Genomic DNA, 14876 nt, shown 5'->3' with positions numbered 1-14876 from the left:
GTATTTGAGCAACTCCATCACAGGCGGTCTCAGCTTCTTTGATTGCAGACTTCACCTCGTCCTCCCCGTATCTAGGCCATAGGTTGGACTGGATCATCCCCCTGACCTCATCCAATCGTACTTCGCATTCTTGGAATGTCTTCTCAAGTTCAGTCTGCCGCTGCTTGCTCAGGTCAGCTTCTTCACCCTCATCGATTTCAGCTTCATTGTCTGCCAGAAGTCCAGCCCTGTATTCATCATTTGTCTCACTGACCTTCCTTGCCTCCGACGTGAGCTTCTTGAACTCCTCTCGCAGTTCGCTCTTAGTCATGTGTTTTGCACCTCTGCTAAGGAAGTTTGCTTGCTTGGTAAAAGCACTCTTAGCCAAAGTTCTTTCTTGCTTCAGCTCCTTCACTGTTTTCCCAAGAGTTTCCTCCGCCATTTTGAGATGTAAGCCAATCCTCCTCTCTGCGACGACAGCTTTCCTGACTTCAGGCCGTTAATCCTTTTGTCTTCACTGCCACGCTGGTTATCAACTGTCAAGTTGTCTAGGTGTTATAATTATTTCAGCTCTGCCCAAACTTGAAAACGGCTTGCTCAACCCGTGAAGGATGCAAAGGGACAACTCAATTCCTTTCCAGTGTTTTATTATGGTTTCGATGCCATTTGTTGAATATGTTGAAACAGTTGATTTGTTGAATAGAGTAGTTGAATGACAGAGGAATAAGGAGTGGGGAATAGGAATAGCAATAGGTTGATAACCTAAAACAGAGAATAAACATGCATTATTTTACACAATAAACAATGCATGACACAGCAACAAAGCATGGCTTTGAATAAAGTAAACGTTTAAACAATTTAATCTAGCACTTCTAGCAATTACTTCTGCAGTCAGAAAATATCCACAACAAAAGAAGTCACCACTTCTGAAATGAAACATAATATGAAACATAATAAATAATTCCAAACATTACATACCAGTTGCGTCTTTAGGGTTGAACAATGAGCTGTGTGTATGTTGAGGACCAAACATTTTATACCCATGCTTATCTGCCAGGTGCGCATGTAAAAGTAGTCCCTCCAGAAATCCTGGCTCAATTTTTTAGTTCCACCTGTGTTTTTGGGTTATCTGCCCTCTTGAGGCCTGGAGTTCTTTAAAGAAAGAGCTGCCATTGTGCTCATGTTTTGAGTGTTCTGTTTTTTGACGCAACAATTATTATTATTAAATATTATTAAAACCGAAAGGATGAGAGTAGGATAGATAGAGTAGCGCTTCCAGACACATTCTAAACATGATAGGGTCTTAAAGGAGGACTTTAGCATCTAATGATGAAACATGATGGAGTCTTAAAACTTCTTATGGCTGCAATCCCGGTAACAGGATGATCTGACAACAGCCAGTGAAAGTGCAGGGCGCCAAATAAAAAAAACAGAAATCTCATAATTAAAATTCCTCAGACATTCATGTGTCTTATATCATTTTAAAGGTAATCTTGTTGTTAATCCCACCACAGTGTCCGATTTCAAATAGGCTTTTCAGCGAAAGCACCACAAACGATTATGTTAGGTCACCACAAAACCACAATAATCACAGTCATTTTTTCCAGCTAAAGATAGCTTCACAAAAACCTGAATACAGATAAAATGAATCACTAACCTTCGATTATTTTCATCAGATGACACTCATAGGACTTCATGTTACACAATACATGCATGTTTTGTTTGATTAAATTCATATTTATATAAAAAAAATCAGAGTTTACATTGAGGCGACTAGATTCACTAGTTGCAAAAACATCAAGTGACTTTGCATAGCCACATCGTTTCAACAGAAATACTCATCATAAATAGATGATAATACAAGTTATACACATGGAATTATAGATATACCTCTCCTTAATGCAGTACAGTTCCCGCTCAGCCCAGTCAAAACTGTTCGCTGCTCTGGCACCCCAATGGTGGAACAAACTCCCTCACGACGCCAGGTCAGCGGAGTCAATCACCACCTTCCGGAGACACCTGAAACCCCACCTCTTTAAGGAATACCTAGGATAGGATAAAGTAATCCTTCTAACCCCCCCCCCCCCCTTAAAAGAGTTAGATGCACTATTGTAAAGTGGTTGTTCCACTGGATATCATAAGGTGAATGCACCAATTTGTAAGTCGCTCTGGATAAGAGCGTCTGCTAAATGACTTAAATGTAATGTAAATGCAACCGCTGTGTCAGATTTAAAAAAAACTTTATGGAAAAAGAAACCCACGCTATAATCTGAGACGGCGCTCAAAAGTAAAACACCAGAGGCGCAAAGATGGCGTCAACATAAACAAGAAAATATATGATAAATATTCCCTTACCTTTGATGATCTACATCAGAAAGCACACCAGGAATCCCAGGTCCACAATAAATGTTTGTTTTGTTCGAAAAAAATCTGTTATTTATACCTTCTTTTGTTAGCGCGTCTGGTTTACATATCCAAACACTAATTCTGGTCAGCGTTATATCGGACAAAAAGTGATATTACTGGTCGAAGAAACATTTCAAACTAAGTACACAATCAACCATTAGGATGTTTTTAACATATAGCTTCAATAAAGTTCCAACCGGAGTATTCTTTCTTGTCTTCGTGATAAATGGAACGCAAGTGACTCCCATGAGGAAAAAGCATGATCAGAAAATGGCTGCTTGATGGACACCTGACTGATTCTGCTCTCATTCTCTCCCATAACATCATAGAAGTCTCATTATAATTTATATTGATGGTTGACATCTAGTGGAACCCATAGGCAGTGCAAACTCATATCTCAAGGGAATTTCTTTAGGGACTCTGGTGAATACATACAAGCTCAGATTTCTGACTTCCTGTTTTGATTTCAACTCAGGATTTTGCCTGCCAATATGAGTTCTGTTAATCTCACAGACATAATTCAAACAGTTTTAGAAACTTTAGAGTGTTTTCTATCCAATACTAATAATAATATGCAAATATTCGCAACTATGACTGAGGAGCAGGCCGTTTGATATGGGCACCTTTCATCCAAGCTACTCAATACTGCCCCTTCAGCCATAAGAAGTTAAAGGAGGACTGTAGCATCTAATGATGAAACATTATGGAGTCTTAAAGGAGGACTGTAGCATCTAATGATGAAACATTATGGAGTCTTAACTTCTTATGGCTAGTGGAACCCTTCGACAACATTCCGCTGAAAAGGCAGAGCGCTAAATTCACAAATATTTTTTTAGAAATATGTAACTTTGATGCATTCACAAGTGCAATACACCAAATTAAAGCTTAACTTCTTGTTAATCTACCCATCGTGTCCGATTTCAAAAAAGCTTTACAGCGAAAGCACACCATATAATTATGTTAGGTCAGAGCCTCGTCACAAAAACACACACAGACATTTTCCAGCCAAAGAGAGGAGTCACAAAAAGCAGAAATATAGATTCAATTAAATTTATCACTAACCTTTGATGATCTTCATCAGATGGCACTTATAGGACTTCATGTTACACAATACATGTATGTTTTGTTTGATAAAGTGCATATTTATATCCAAAAATCTCAGTTTACATTGGCGAATTATGGTCAGTAATGTTGTGCATCGAAAACATCCTGCAAATTTTCAGAGGCACATCAATTTACAGAAATACTCATAATAAACTTATAAAAGTTGATACAAGTATTATGCACAGAATTATAGAGATACTTCTCCTTAATGCAACCGCTGTGTCAGATTTCAAAAAAGCTTTACGGAAAAAGCAAACCATGCAATAATCCGAGTACGGCGCTCAGACACAAGCCATGCAGATACCCGCCATGTTGTTGAGTCAGAAATAGCGTTTTAAATATTTGCTTTGATGATCTTCATCAGAATGCACTTCCAGGAATCCTAGTTCCACAATAAATGTTTGTTTTGTTCGATAAAGTCCATCATTTATGTCCAAATACCTCCTTTTGTTAGCGCGTTTGGTAAACAAATCCAAACTCACGAGGCGCGGGCAAGTCCAGGCGAAAGTTCCGATGAAAAGTTCAAAAATGTATATTAAAGTTCGTAGAAAAATGTCAAACGATGTATAGAATCAATCTTTAGGATGTTTTTAACATAAATCTTCAATAATGTTCCAACCAGAGAATTGCTTTGTCTTTAGAAATGCAATGGAATGCTGGTCGCTCTCACTTGTAGGCGCGTGATCAGCTCATGCCACTCTGGCAGATCTCTGGTTGAAACAGCTCTCATTCCCCCCTCCTTCACAGTAGAAGCATCAAACAATGTTCTAAGACTGTTGACATCTAGGGGAAGCCTTAGGAAGTGCAATATGACCCCATAGACACTGTACATTCGATAGGCAATGAGTTGAAAACTACAAACCTCAGATTTCCCACTTCCTGGTTGGATTTTTCTCAGGTTTTCGCCTGCCATTTGAGTTCTGTTATACTCACAGACATAATTCAAACAGTTTTAGAAACTTCAGAGTGTTTTCTATCCAATATTTCTAATAATATGCATATATTAGCTTCTGGGCCTGAGTAGCAGGAAGTTTGCTCTGGGCACGCTTTTCATCCGAACGTGAAAATGCTCCCCCCTTATCCCAAACAGGTTAAGTACTGCAGTGCATCTCCTCCTCATGGACTGCACCAGATTTGACAGTACTTGCTGTGAGATGTTACCCCACTCTTCCACTAAGGCACCTGCAAGTTCCCGGACATTTCTGGGGGGAATGGCCCTAGCTCTCACCCTCCGATCCAACAGGTCCCAGACGTGCGCAATGGGATTGAGATCCGGGCTCTTCGCTGGCCATGGCAGAACACTAACATTCCTGTCTTGCAGGAAATCATGCACAGAAGGAGCAGTATGGCTGGTGGCATTGTCATGCTGGAGGGTCATGTCAGGATGAGCCTGCAGGAAGGGTACCACATGAGGGAGGAGGATGTCTTCTCTGTAACGCAAACCGTTGAGATTGACTGCAATGACAACAAGCTCAGTCTGATGATGCTGTGACACACCGCCCCAGACCATGACGGCCCCTCCACCTACAAATCGATCCCGCTCCAAAGTGCAGGCCTCGGTGTAATGCTCATTCCTTCAACGATAAACGCGAATCTGACGATAAACGTGAATCCGACCATCACCCCTAGAGACAGAACCGCGACTTGTTAGTGAAAATAACTTTTTGCCAGTCCTGTCTGGTCCAATGACGGTGGGTTTGTGCCCAGAGGCGACGTTGTTGCCGGTGATGTCTGGCGAGGACCTGCCTTTCAACAGGCCTACAAGCCCTTAGTCCAGCCTCTCTCATTCAATTGCGGACAGTCTGAGCTAGAGATCGACCGATTAATCGGAATGGTCAATTAATTAGGGCCGATTTCAAGTTTTCATAATCGTAAATCGGTATTTTTGGGCGCCGATTTGCCTTTTTTTTTTTGTTGCTACCTTTAATTAACTAGTCAAGTCAGTTAAGAACACATTCTTATTTTCAATGACGGCCTAGGAACGGTGAGTTAACTGCCTTGTTCTGGGGCAGAACGACAGATTTTCACCTTGTCAGCCCGGGGTTTCCAATCTTGCAACATTACAGTTAACTAGTCCAACGCAATAACGACCTGCCTCTATCTCGTTCCACTCCACAAGGAGACTGCCTGTTACGCAAATGCAGTAAGCCATGGTAAGTTGCTAGCTAGCATTAAACTTATCTTATAAAAAACAATCAATCATAACCACTAGTTAACTACACATGGTTGATGATATTACTAGGTATTATCTAGTGTGTCCTGCGTTGCATATAATCTGACTGAGCATACAAGTATCTACGTTTCTGACTGAACGGTGGTAGGCAGAAGCAGACGCATAAACATTCATTCAAAAAGCACTTTCGTGCGTTTTGCCAGCTGCTCTTTGTTGTGCGTCAAGCATTGCGCTGTTTATGACTTCAAGCCTATCAACTCCCGAGATGAGGCTGGTGTAACCGAAGAGAAATGGCTAGCTAGTTAGCGCGCGCTAATAGCGTTTTAAACGTCACTCGCTATGAGCCTTCTAGTAGTTGTTCCCCTTGCTCTGCATGGGTAGCGCTGCTTCGATGGTGGCTGTTGTCGTTGTGTTGCTGGTTCGAGCCCAGGGAGGAGCGAGGAGAGGGACGGAAGCTATACTGTTACACTTGCAATACTAAAGTGCCTATAAGAACATCCAATAGTCAAAGGTTAATGAAATACAAATGGTATAGAGGGAAATATCTTTCATATGTTCTCATGTTCTGAGCAAGGAACTGAAACGTTAGCTTTCTTACATAGCACATATTGCACATTTACTTTCTTCTCCAACACTTTGTTTTTGCATAATTTAAACCAAATTGAACACGTTTCATTATTTATAGATTTTATTGATGTATTATATTAAGTTAAAATAAGTGTTCATTCAGTATTGTTGTAATTTTCATTATTACAAATAAAATTAAAATAATCGGCCGATTAATCGGTATCAGCTTTTTTTGGTCCTCCAATAATCGGTATCGGCGTTGAAAAATCATAATCGGTCGACCTCTAGTCTGAGCACCAATGGAGGGATTGTGCGTTCCTGGTGTAACTTGGGCAGTTGTTGTTGCCATCCTGTACCTGTAGGTGTGATGTTCGGGATGTACCGATCCTGTGCGGGTGTTGTTACACGTGGTCTGCCACTGCGAGGACGATACGCTGTCCGTCCTGTCTCCCTGTAGCGCTGTCTTAGGCGTCTCACAGTACGGACATTGCAATTTATTGCCCTGGCCACATCTGCAGTCCTCATGCCTCCTTGCAGCATGCCTAAGGCACGTTCACGCAGATGAGCAGGGACCCTGGGCATCTTTCTTTTGGTGTTTTTCAGAGTCAGTAGAAAGGCCTCTTTAGAGTTCTAAGTTTTCATAACTGTAACCTTAAAACCTCTACTTCATCACCCTCCCGGATCCGGGATCCTCCTCATCAAAAAAGCTGACTAGCATAGCCTAGCCTAACGGGACAGGGATATCATATAATATAATTTTCATGAAATCACAAGTCCAATACAGCAAATGAAAGATACACTTCTTGTGAATCCAGCCATCATTTCCGATTTTTAAAATGTTTTACAGCGAAAACACAATATGTATTTCTATTAGCTAACCACAATAGCCAAACACACAACCGCATATTTTCACCATGTTTCCACCGCATAGGTAGCTTTCACAAAACCGACAAAATAGAAATAAAATTAATCACTAACCTTGAACAACTTCATCAGATGACAGTCTTATAACATGTTATACAATACATTTATGTTTTGTTCGAAAATGTGCATATTTGAGGTATAAATCATAGTTTTACATTGCAGCCACCATCAAAAATAGCAGCAAAGCAGCCAGAATAATTACAGAGAGCAACGTGAAATACATAAATACTCATCATAAAACATTTATGAAAAATACATGGTGTACATCAAATGAAAGATAAACATCTTGTGAATCCAGCCAATATTTCCGTTTTTTCTGAAGTGTTTTACAGCGAAAACACAATATAGCGTTATATTAGCTTACTACAATAGCTAACACACAACAGCATTGCTTCAAGGCAAACGGTACCGATAGCACAGTTCGACAGATATATGAAATAGCATCCCAAAATGGGTCCTACTTTTGGTGGTCTTCCATCAGAATGTTGTACAAGGAGTCCTTTGTCCAGAACCGTCGTTGTTTGGAATATGAACGACTTCTTTCCCTCTTGAATTAGCAAGCGCACTGGCCAAGTGGTGCTAAGCTCTCCTTCGTGAACAAAGTCAAACAACGCAACACGCCTAACGTCCCGAATAAATTTCAATAATCTAATAAACCTATATTGAAAAAACATACTTTACGATGATATTGTGACATGTATCAAATAAAATCAAAGCCGGAGATAGTATTCGCCTATAACGACGGTTTTCCGGAAGGCGATTCCGGGTTCAACTTCGCGCTTTCGAAAATACAGGAAACGGCGGACCAGTCATTCCAAGAGGATTTATTCCACTTCAGAGCAAGATAATCCACTCATTTCTTCTCTCACTTCCGCTTGACATCTAGGGGAAGGTGTATGACGTGTATGTATATCAATACGTGTCATGCCCATTTATAGGCAAGCTCTTGAACAGAGACCTCCGATTTCAGAAACTCACTTCCTGTCAGGAAGTGGGCTGCAGAAGGAGTTCTGTTTCACTCAGAGAAATAATTCAAACGGTTTTAGAAACTAGAGAGTTTTCTATCCAATAGTAATAATAATATGCATATTGTACGAGCAAGAATTGAGTACGAGGCCGTTTGAAATGGGCACATTTTTCCAAGTTAGTCAATACGCCCCCTGCAGCCATAAGAAGTTAAGCGACGTCTGTGTCTTGAGTGTCCAAGAACGGTTTAGTTTTTTGTGTTCTGACTTGTAAAGCAGAATGAATAAAAAAGTAATGTTAACATTATCAGTAATTACCAGGAAACTCTATAACATTTGTTTTAAAATCACACCAAGATTGTTAAAACTGGCCTTAGGTTATTGAGCGATCTGATTAGGATTTACCCTCGTAGCAAGGCCTATTTATCATGTGGAGATTTCATTCAGGTCTCTTTTTTTAAAAACACACTGTCTTTGGCAGGAGAAAGACCAGACTCAGAGGAACCAGAGCCAGGGACGTCCAAACCAACAAGAAGACACCAGTGTTCCCACTGTGGAAAGTGTTTTAACCAGTTAAGGGACCTGAAACAACACGAGAGAATACACACAGGTGAGAAGCCTTACCACTGCTCGCAGTGTGGAAAGAGTTTTAACCGGTCAGTGTATCTGAAAAAGCATGAGAGAATACACACAGGGGAGAAGCCTTACCACTGCTCGCAGTGTGGAAAGAGTTTTAACGGGTCAGGGTATCTGAAAAAGCATGAGAGAATACACACAGGGGAGAAGCCTTACCACTGCTCCCAGTGCAGAAAGTGTTTTAACCAGTTAAGGGACCTGAAACAACACGAGAGAATACACACAGGTGAGAAGCCTTACCACTGCTCGCAGTGTGGAAAGAGTTTTAACCGGTCAGGGTATCTGAAAAAGCATGAGAGAATACACACAGGGGAGAAGCCTTACCACTGCTCGCAGTGTGGAAAGAGTTTTAACGGGTCAGGGTATCTGAAAAAGCATGAGAGAATACACACAGGGGAGAAGCCTTACCACTGCTCCCAGTGCGGAAAGAGTTTTAACGATTTAGGGAACCTGAAAAAACATGAGAGGATACACACAGTGGAGAAGCCTTACCACTGCCCCCAGTGTGGAAAGTGTTTTAACAAGTTAGGGAACCTGAAAAGACATGAGAGAATACACACAGGGGAGAAGCCTTACCACTGCTCCCAGTGTGGAAAGAGTTTTAACGATTTAGGGAACCTGAAAAAACATGACAATACACACAGGGGAGAAGCCTTACCACTGCTCCCAATGTGGAAGGAGTTTCAACCATCCGGGGGAGCTGAAATGGCATGAGAGAATACACACAGGGGACTTGCTGTCTTATATTGTTGACTGATAATGATTATCTGTTTTTACCATATGAACTTGAATTGTACAAAGTATACTAAAACATATATTTGTATGTTTTTATTAGAAAACATGAATTGAATATGGAGTATGTCAGTTTGAATATAGAGTAGGTCAGATTCCATGTGTTTAAATGGTCCATTTTTAAACTCTGTGTTTGTGTTTATCTGGGTGTCTTTCCTCCAGCACTACAGATATAAAGTGATATTTGGATGTGATGCATTTGTTCCGTTGTTTACATTTGCAATGTTGGCCCACTGATGATTTAATGAAATGAAAATGTTCACAGACTCTGTAATGCAAAATGTTAATTGTATGTGTCCACATATCTGAGTATGTGACTTGTGGTGGATGAATCAGAATTAGTTGGGTAACATAGATCATTAAGATGTCTTATCTGCATAATATGCTGATGTGATATACTTGTTATTAGAATGTATCCCTTCGGACTCTGGTGTTGGCAGTTGCACTTCTTCCCTCAGCTGGGGCTCAGTCACCTGGGGCCCAGAGAGGGGAGAAGTCAGGCTTGTCTTTTACATATCCCTGGTGCTATGCAGACTATCAGGAAGGGAAGAGGACAGGAGGGAACATTGTCTTCATATGTGAATGTATCTGTTAAACTATGTGAAGGGATGGTGTGATTAATGGGGAACCAATTACTGGTTTCCACAATGTCTGTGCGCAAGTCACTCCCTCCTTTGGCATTGGGGGGAGGTGTATGGCAGTGTCTGGAACCATTGTATGTCCTCTCTGATGTTGCACTTATCCTGGGATAGTGTATGACCTAGAGGCTCACTCCCCTCAGTGAGCTTGTCCAGGAGTGGGGTCAAGAAGGGGTTTTACTTGAGATGGGAGAATCTAGAGTTGACAATTGAGTTATGCCATTGGATGAGTTGGTGTTTTTGTGCTATGAAGTACCAGGAAAGAGATTAGAACCTGGTCTTAGGGACCAAACTGAATGATAAATTATAGCGAATGCTATCTGGCTTCGGGATACTCCTTTCTCATTATAAAGTCTCACTTTGTAAACTGTTCCTAATATATGTGGTTTATGTCGACTAGGGGGTGGATCTTTGCTATAAAAGATCTCAGTAGCCATTGTGTTGCCACTCTCAACGGTTCATTAGAAATAGTGAATTGTTGAAAGTCATTGCAAAGATCTTATTATTAAAGATGTAGTTTAAGTATAACTCTGATTGGTGTGTGAAGTTTGTCTCTCCTCATTTGGTAATACAGAAATTAACCACCACAGACTAACCTTGTGAAACTGTCCTATTATAATCTCCTGTTCCTGGGAGTATCATTCGGTGTTGCAAACCAGCTGCACCTGCATCCTTGTATGAATAAAGTCCCTCCCAGGAACAGGAAACTATAAAGATATGTGCTCATCACCCAATGCTTCAGGAATTCAGACTGTCTACACTGCGCTGTGTAACTGTTATTCTCTCTGAGCTCAGAAATAAAGAATCTTGGTTTGACTTGGACTCCAGCAGATCCTTATTTTATAATATCCACCTCAACTCTCCCACGGATTGCTGTTTATCATTGTCTCAATGAAGAGTTCTTTGTTTTACTTTCCTGGGTGCATTTACAAGCCTCCCACTGGTTGAATAAAATTTGTTTCCACGTCATTTCAACAAAACACCTTTTGTTTCATGGACTTGCAACCTAAATCCAATGACAGGTGACATTTTGTGTTGATTTCATGTAGAATTCACTTTAGTTGACGAACCAAAGAAATGTAAATAGAAACTAGATATTGAACTGACGTCTGTGCCTAGTGGGCTGGTTTGAATAAGTAGCAGGTGTTGGATCAATATCCACCTTAGTAGCTAAGTTTCCATGTAATTTGCAACAGATTTTCATGTGAATATTCTAAAATCTGCATTAAACAATATATGCATTTTTACACAAGAAATGTTTCTATCAGACAGACTTATTGCTGATCAAAGGCTTTACGAGACAAAAAAAAATACTTCTGCTGTTGAATTCCCATGTACCAAATGGAAAAATACAAGTTAAATGGATTTCCATCACATTTTCAACTCTACTGATGGTTTTAAAAACTTACGTAAAATAGAAACGTGCTCTTGTCCCGTGCACTGTAGCCTGCAGCTCACATATACAGTGCGGGTAGGCTACCTACATGATGAGAGTATTATGGATAAGAGCGATATTATTTTATTTGTCAAATGGCAACCAAGCATCATGTCACCAGAATAAGACCCTCAAAATTTATTGGAAAGGAGGATCAAGCTCATCACATGTAGTTTCACCACCCTGTGAAGTTCATAACTTATTTAGTCTGTAGCCTAAAAAACTGCATGGTTTCCCAAGTCGTAGTGGGAGGACCACACAACATATCATCACGTGACTTCAAGTTAACTAAGATGTGATGGTTATTAAATAAATATTTGCTCATGAAGGAGTTTCCACCATTTCTCGCTCAAATGTTTACTGACACAAAATGATCCCACCATGTAAAACAAACAAACAAATTGTCTATCTGCGTTAGTAAAATTGTACAGGCATATCCTGTTTCCGTCAGCCCGGTCATTACTTTTGAAATGGTTGGATCAATATCCACCTTCATGATATGGATGAAGCCTGATTTGGAATGTCTGAGTAGGTCTATCTGATGTCATAATACACCCCTCTGATAGTCAAGTGATATTTGGAATGTCTGAGTAGTTCTATCTGATGTCATAATACACCCCTCTGATAATCAAGTGATATTTGGAATGTCTGAGTAGTTCTATCTGATGTCATAATACACCCCTCTGTTTCCATTATTTATTTAACAAGGTAAGTCAACTGAGAACAGCATGCATGGGAGGAAACTCTTTACAATTTGGCTCATGCATCCTCCCTTCTCTCCCCTGTAACTATTCCCCAGGTTGTTGCTGTAAATGACAATGTGATCTCAGTTGACTTACCTTGTTAAATAATAATCATGTTTCCATCCAAAGTTTATTAATTAGGATATATACAAATATGATGATGTGAATGAACAAGCCTTTTCATACTTTATAACATGGCTATATACAATGCCTTCAGAAAGTATTCAGACCCCTTGACTTTTTCCACATTTTGTTACGTTACAGCCTGTGTATTAAATACTTTTTTCCCTCATCAATCTACACACAATATCCCATAATGACAAAACAAAACAGGTCTTTAGAAATTGTTGTTAATTTATTAAAAAATAAAAAACAGAAAAATAACATTTACATAAGTATTCAGACCCTTTACTCAGTACTTTGTCGAAGGACCTTTGGCAGCGATTACAGCATTGAGTCTTCTTGGGTATGACGCTACAAGCTTGGCACACCTGTATTTGGGGAGTTTCTCCCATTCTTTTCTGCAGATTCTCTCAAGCTCTGTCGGGTTGGATGGGGAGCGTCGCTGCACAGCTATTTTCAGGTCTCTCCAGAGATGTTAGATCGGGTTCAAGTCCGGGCTCTGGCTCTGCCACTCAAGGACATTCAGAGACCAGAGACTTGACCCGAAGCCACTACTGCATTGTCTTAGCTGTGTGCTTAGGGTTGTTGTCCTGTTGGAAGGTGAACCTTCGCCCTCAGTTTGAGGTCCTGAGCGCTCTGGAGCAGGTTTTCATCAAGGATCTCTCTGTACTTTGCTCAGTTCATATTTCCCTTGATCCTGACTAGTCTCCTAGTCCCTGCCGCTGAAAAACATCACCACAGCATGACGCTGCCACCACCATGCTTCACCCTAGGGATGGTGCCAGGTTTCCTCCAGACGTGACGCTTGACATTCAGGCCAAAGAGTTCAATCTTGGTTTCATCAGACCAGAGAATCTGTTTTCTCATGGTCTGAAAGTCCTTTTGGTGCCTTTTGGCAAACTCCAAGTGGGCTGTCATGTGCATTTTACTGAGGAGGGGCTTCCGTCAGGCCACTCTACCATAAAGGCTTGATTGGTGGAGAGGTGGAGAGATGGTTGTCCTTCTGGAAGGTTCTCCCATTTCCAGAGAGGAACTCTAGAGCTCTGTCAGAGTGACCATCGGATTCTTGGTCACCTCCCTGACCAAGGCCCATCTCCCCCGACTGCTCAGTTTGGCCGTGCCGCAAGCTCTAGGAAGAGTCTTGGTGGTTCCAAACTTCTTCCATTTTAGAATGATGGAGACCACTCTGTTCTTTGGGAACTCCAATGCTGCAGAAATGTGTTGGTACCCTTCCCAAGATCTGTGCCTCGACCCAATCCTGTCTCGACTCAATTCCTTCTACCTCATGGCTTGGTTTTTACTCTGACAGTCTCATAAAAGGGTCTGAATACTTACTGTTATGTAAAGCAGGTATATTTTTTATCTTTAATAAATGTTTCTATAAACCTGTTTTTCCTTTGTCATTTAAATGTTTTATATTTAACTAGGCAAGTCAGTTAAGAACAAATTCTTATTTACAATGACGGCCTACCGCTGAACAGTGCCTTGTTCAGGGGCAGAACAACAGAGTTTTACCTTGTCAGCTCTGGGATTCAATCCATCAACCTTATGGTTACTAGCCCAATGCTTTAACCAATAGGCTACCTGCTGCCCCAAATGATAGGCTATTGTGTGTAGTTTGCTGAATATATAAATATATTTTTAAAATCCATTTTAAAATAAGGCTGTAACTTAATAAAATGTGGAAAAAGTCATGGGGTCTGAATATTTTCCAAAGGCACTGTACAAACATCACATTGAATATTCACCTCACTTTTGAAAAGCTCCATGAGGAAGAAAGGATTCCCAGATGATCTTTTAGATGTTCTGTCTTCAGGATGTTCTGGGTTGATGTCTGTTGGAGAGGGGAGGGGCAGTTGAGTGAGCTGGGACCTTTTATTGCCCTTCCTCTGGGAGCCTGTCAGCTGTGTCATGATGAGAGAGTGAGAGAGGACCTACCCTACCTCTGGGAGCCTGTCAGCTGTGACATGATGTGAGAGAGGACCTACCCTACCTCTGGGAGCCTGTCAGCTGTGACATGATGAGAGAGAGTGAGAGAGGACCTACCCTTCCTCTGGGAGCCTGTCAGCTGTGACATGATGAGAGAGAGTGAGAGAGGACCTACCCTTCCTCTGGGAGCCTGTCAGCTGTGACATGATGTGAGAGAGGACCTACCTGTAAGATATATTGTGCTGTAAACGTACTTCTATTTGAAGAGGTTTTTGACCATTCAGGGACCTAATCTCAAACACTCATGAAAACATGAAAAAAATATTGTCCACACAAAAGATAGAATTTGGTAATAAAAAAGATTATTTGACAAGTTATATGCATGAAAATAAAGATGTTTAAAAAATGTGACATTTTGGAGAGGTTTTTGCAGACTATATGAGAGGCCTAAGCCTTGTTATG

This window comes from Salvelinus namaycush, unplaced genomic scaffold (genome assembly GCF_016432855.1).
Source record: "Salvelinus namaycush isolate Seneca unplaced genomic scaffold, SaNama_1.0 Scaffold3, whole genome shotgun sequence".
NCBI classification, from domain to species: domain Eukaryota; kingdom Metazoa; phylum Chordata; class Actinopteri; order Salmoniformes; family Salmonidae; genus Salvelinus; species Salvelinus namaycush.
This window is presented reverse-complemented; position numbering follows the sequence as displayed.